Here is a 6490-nt window from a genome sequence, read left to right as displayed (position 1 = left end):
TTCTCCAGCTGCAATCTTCTCCGAATCTTGTTGTAGACCACCTCAAGATCTTTTCTACTATTCTCTTGGTGTACTAGATTTAGTTGTGGGACTCAAAACAAGCATGAATCAAGGGATTAAGGAGAATAGCTCACAACAACAATCTTGTTGAAGAACCCTTTCTTCAGCACAAATTTTCTTTAAAATTCTCTCTTGATTGCATGCCCAAAATTCACTCCAAACTCTTCAATATATTGCAGACCATCATCATGCAAGGAAGAGAGTTGCATGAGTTGCAGCTCATGCTTGGAGTAACACAAGGCACTAGTGATGACTTTTGTGTGAGCAAGTAGAAGATGGATAATGGAAAAAGTGGTTTTTCCATTTTGTTTATTACATTTTCCAATTTTCCAATTTTATCTCAAAAATCAAAATTTGATATTTCCAAAATACATTTTGATTTTAAAAACTAAAAAATTAAATTAATTTCATAAATTAATTTTAAATAAAACTTAATTAATTTAATATTAAATATTAAATTAATTTTTACACACATCCATCTTTATATATTTAAATCATATTTAAATATAAATTCTCTTATTCCGTTTAATTCTCAAATTATACACGTAATTATATCTCATATAGTTACTAATTCCCTTAATTCTAATTTGAACGTTTCAAATTAACTTATCACACTATTCTAGAGCTAGTCCATTATGAGCTAGTAGGGGGACCTCGTGGATCTAGATCATGGGCTCCAACGATTCGAGATTAATTGGCTAAACTCATTAGACCAGATTAATCCCCATTCGTTAACTAATGAGTCACTCCACTAAAGCTCATAGTTGCACTCCCCTCACTATAGATATATTATGTTCACATGATTTAACCATAATCAGGAAGTCGACCCTTCACAAGTTGTTCATAATAACGGCTGGGTCCAATATCTGTCTTACCCCCGAGATTACGTCTTATTCCTCCAGTTCCTACTAATTCTCTAATGAACAACTGGTTTGTGATCTAATTACTAAACCAAACTCTCTCAGCCCAGTGAGAGGGTGGGGCCCCTTGTTCAAGAGTTGGATTCAGTACTTGAGAGAACAACCTTTCTCTTTTCCCTAAATCGGGTAGGCGTGAACTCTGTCTTACCCCTGAAATGGGAGTCTTATTGAGCCAACGCTGTTGAGCCAATCCTCACCTATACAAATCTAAGGATGATCCCAAATAAACAAGAGTTCATAGTTACTCAGGATTAAGATCGAGTTACCTAGGTCATCTAGGTGAAATAGTTAGTCTCATATAGTAAACAACATTATAAAGTAAGAGTGACTTATTTCTTGGTCCGATCTTATGCAAACTCATTGCATAGGACGCCCCCACTCCTCATGTCATAACATGTACGAATTAGGATCATATCGTATGTAGCACTTTACAACTTTTTGTAACAACTACAGAGTAGGTTGCATCCAATAGTGTTATCAAAATAAGGTACCCAACCTTATTCATGTACTTTAGATCATTTTGACTATTTACTCGAACCTGATCCACTCTTATGTCTCCACATGAAGTTCAAGTATTCATGTAATAGTCATGGATCTTAGTTCATTGGATTTAGACTTTCATACAATTTATAAAATCAATAATAAGTTTATTGATTATAGAAAATGTTTATCATTTTATAAACTGCGAGTTTTAGGGCATAAAACCCAACAGCTGCTTGTTCGATGGAGTTTGAGACTTGTTCGCTGCATTCGTTAACGAGTTTGATTGAGGGATTATTTGAAGAAGGGTTCTTCAAAGGTATAATCTCTTAATCCTTTGTTTTTATTTAGAAAGCATGCTGTAAATTAAGTTTGATGCATAATCTTTTCTGTATGGACTGTAAATGTATGAGTTCATTCACAATGGGATTTAGACGACCTGCTTCCGCTCAAAGGTTAAGGTAAACGAAGGTCCTTCAAAATTAAGTGACATTTCATTTGTTTTTTTTACAAATATCCAGATTTTTGACATATTTCACAAGACTTACAATATGCATATGAATCGGCAAAATGAAAATTCCAAAATAGTCATGAGTCTAAAATTTTTCTAGCAGTTCTTTTTAGACTAAAATGACCTCTGCATACATGCTCGTGACAAAAAAAAAAAAAAAACAGACTCAAACTCTTCATTAGGGACACATCTCCTAATCATTTGATCTAAACAAAATTTCCATAAAATAAGAGGATCCCATTCAAAGTATTTAGAGTCACTTTTGAGTTTAGACCTTCTAGATGAAGAAATGTTAAAGGGAAACTTACCAGTCACAAGGTAATTTACAATATTGGCGTACCGCGGTAGGAAAGTAGATACCTTGAAAAGGTGTTCATTAAGAAAGTCTTCTCTTATTGGAATTAGCTCCTCTTCTTGCACGATTCGGCTTAGGTGGTCGGCCACTGAATTCTTGGATCCTTTTCTATCTTTGATGGTTAAGTTGTTCTCTTGCCAAAGAAGAATCCATCTTACAAGTATGGGCTTGGATGCTTTCTTCGTCATGAGGTACCTAAGAATTGCGTGGTCAGTGTAAGAAATGATTGAAAAATCAAGAATGTAAGATTTAAATTTATCTAAAGAAAAAATAATGGAAAGAAATTCATTTTCTGTGGTGGAGTAATTGATTTGAGAGTTCTAGATGCAAAACAGATCACATGGCACTTCTTATCAACTCTTATCCTAATATCGCCCCAACTGCTAGGTTGCCAACATCACGCATGATCTCGAATGGCAAGTCCCATTCGGGTGGTTGGAGGATTGGAGTTGAAGTCAACTTCTCTTTAAGCTCGTCGAAGGATTCCTTGCATTCATCGTTAAAATCAAACATGACATCTTTTTGAAGTAGGCTTGACAAAGGAAGTGCAATTTTTGAAAATTCTTTAATGAACCTCCTGTAGAATCCTGCACTACCAAGAAAAGAGTGCACTTCCATAATATTTTTAGGATAAGGAAGGTTAACAATGACATTTATTTTTGTTTTATCTACTTCTATGCCTTTTGATGACACAAGATGTCCTAAAACAATTCCTTGAGAAGCCATGAAGTGACATTTTTCATAATTCACAACTAAATTGGTTTCTACACATCTTTTTAAAATCAAACTCAAATTGTGTAAAAAATATTCAAAAGAATTACCATACAAAAAATCTTCAAAAGAATTACCATACACATTGAAGTCATCCATGAAAATTTCTATGCACTTTTCTATGTAGTTGGAGAAAATACTCATCATACATTGTTGAAACATACCTAGGGCATTACATAGCCAAATGGCATTCTCCTAAATGCATGTGTACTTAAAGCATGTAAACATGGTCTTTTCTTGATCTTTCTGTGCTATTGATATTTAATAAAATCTTAAGATATCGTCAAGAAAACAAAAATATGGTTTCCGGTGAGCCGTTCAACTATTTGGTCAATGAAAGGTATAGGATGTTGGGTTTTATATCCTAAAAACTCGCAGTTTGTAAAATAATTAACATTTTCTATTATCAATATACTTGTTATTGATCTCATAAGTTGTATGAAAGTCTAAATCCAATAAACTAAGACCCATGACTATTGTATGAGTACTTGAACTTTATGTGGAGACATAAAAGTGTATCGGGTTCGAGTAAATAGTCAAAATGATCTATGGTACATGAATGGGGTTGAGTACCTTATTCTGGTAACACCATTGGATGCGGCCTACTCTGTAGTTGTTACAAAAAGTTGTAAAGTGCTACATATGATGTGATCCTAATTCATACATGTTATGACATGAGGAGTGGGGTGTCCTATGTAATGAGTTTGCATAAGAACAGGACTAAGAAATAAGTCACTCCTACTTTATAACGCTGTTTACTGTTTAAGTCTGACTATTTCACCTAGATGACCTAGGTAACTTGATCTTAATCCTGAGTTAACTATGAACTCCTATTTATTCTTGATTCCCTTAGATTTGCATAGGTGAGGGTTGGCTCAACAGTGCCAACTCAATAAGACTGCCATTTTAGGGGTAAGACCGGATAGATAGCTGGAAATTTAGGGTACAAGACGGAGTTCAAGCCTACCCGATTTAGGGATAGAAGAAAGGTTGTTCTCTCAAGTACTGAATCTAGGTCTTGAACAAGGGGCCCACCCTCTCACCGGGCTGAGAGAGTTTGGTTAGTGATTGGATCACAAACTAGTTGTTCATTAGAGAATCAGTAGGGACTTGAGGAATAAGACGTAATCTCGGGGATAAAATAGATATTTGACCCAACTGTTATTACGAACAACCTGTGAAGGGCCGAATTGCAAATTATGGTTAAATCATGTGGACAAAATATATCTACAATGAGGGGAGTGCAATAATGGGCTTTATTGGAGCGACCTATTAGTTAACGAATGAGGATTAATTTGGTCTAATGAGTTTAGCCAATTAATCTCAGATCGTTGGAGCCAATGATCTGTAGGTCCGCGAGGTCCCCTTACTAGCTCGTAACAGACTAACTCTAGAATAGCGTGATAAGTTAATTTGAAACGTTCAAATTAGAATTAAGAGAATTAGTAATTATATGAGATATAATTACATGTTTAATTTTAGAATTAAACGGAATAGGAGAATTTATATATTTAAATATGATTTAAATATAAAAAGATGGATATGTGTTAAAATTAATTTAATATTTGATATTAAATTAATTAAATTTTATTTAATAATTAATTTATGAAACTAATTAATTTTTTCATTTTTTAAAATCAAAATAGATTTTATAAAATCAAATTTTGATTTTTAGATAAAATTGGAAAAGTAAAAACCAAAAACACATAAAATGGAAAAAAAAGATTTTTCCATTATCCAAGTAGCTCACTCAAATGACATTATTTTTGCCTTGTCTTCTCCAAGCATGAGCTGCAACTCATGCAACTCTTCTCTTTGCATGTTGATCTGCAATATAATGAAGAGATTGGAGTGAAAATCGGGTATGCAATCTTTAGAGATTTTGAGAGAAAATTTAGTTTGAAGAAAGAGTTCTTCAGCTGATTTTCTGCAGTGAGCATTTCTCCTTCTACCCTTGATTCAAGCTTGTTTTGAGTCCCACAATTCAATCTAGAGCACCAAGAGAATACTGGGGAAGATCTTGAGGTGGTCTACAACAAGATTTGGAGAAGATAGCAGCTGATGAAGGAGCTTTGAAGAAGTTCCACAAGAGGTATGTCTTGAAACTCACATTTTTCTGCAAAAGCATGCTTTATATTTTGCCAAAATTAGTGAATTTGAGTGCTTAGATGATCCTCGTGCTTCCTTGCTGTTGATACAATCCTACATAGAAAAGTGATCCTTTTTTGTTACCTCGCTTAGTTTTCTGAAATATATGCACATTCTCTAACCGTTTTGCACTCTCATTGGAATCATTTCACTTTCTTCGTTCTTTACAATGGTCATGCTGAGTTTCTTCGCTACATGTATCAAACTTACCTATTGGCTATCTGGTACTGGGTATATTATTCCGGCTTCAATGAGCTTGAGGATTTCCTTGTGCACTCTTTCTTTCATTGTTAAATTTAGTCTTCTTTGAGGTTGAATGGTTGCCTTGGCTCCATCCTTTAGAACAATTTTGTGCATGCAAATGAAAGGGCTTATCCCTTTGATGTCCTCCAAAGTCCATCCAACCAATTGCTTTCTTGTAATTCTTCAATGTTTTCACTAGTGTGCATTCTTGAGAAGACGTGAGTTCTCTAGATATGATCACTGGAAAGGCTTTTTCTTCTCCAAGGAAGACATACTTGAGGTGTGAAAGGAGAGCCTTAAGCTCGATCCCTTGTACTTGAGATTCAACAACATCATTATTAGAAGAATTAACATTCAAATCAAAATCATTAGAAGTAAACAAAGAGTCAATTAAAGAGTCATCATCATCAAGATCAATGGAGGGGGTAACCAAACAATCTAAATTTTCATCAATAGAAAACAACAATTCATCAAACATATTACATGTATCTATGGAGCAAAGAGAAAAATACTCCTTTGAAAATTTCATGGCATCATATATATCAAATGACTTTACCTTTCCATCAAATTCTACTGATAAAAACCCCTTATTTATATTGATTCTAGTTTTTTTGTTTTCATGAAGGGTCTACCAAGTAATATATTAGATGAAGAAGTAGAGTATGGTTCATCCATTTTCAAAATATAAAAATCAACTGGAAAGATTAATTCACCAACTCTTAACAAAACATCCTTTAATGCCTAAGGGTTGAATATATGACCTATCATCTAATTGTATGCAAACATTCGTTTTTCTGTAGGCCATTCAACTTAAGGTCTTCATAAACATGAAAAAAGCATGACATTTATTGAAGCACCTAGATCTAGCATAGCATGAGTAATAATCCTTTATCCTATCTTGGAAGGTAAAGTAAACATTCCAAGGTCTCTACATTTTTTAGGCATGTCCTTTTTCAATAAAGCAGACCATTTTTATTCACAGTGATTCTCTCCTCTTCTTCC

This window comes from Benincasa hispida, chromosome 2 (genome assembly GCF_009727055.1).
Source record: "Benincasa hispida cultivar B227 chromosome 2, ASM972705v1, whole genome shotgun sequence".
Lineage (NCBI taxonomy): Eukaryota > Viridiplantae > Streptophyta > Magnoliopsida > Cucurbitales > Cucurbitaceae > Benincasa > Benincasa hispida.
The sequence above is the reverse complement of the archived record's forward strand: the minus strand, read 5'-3'. Positions refer to the sequence as shown.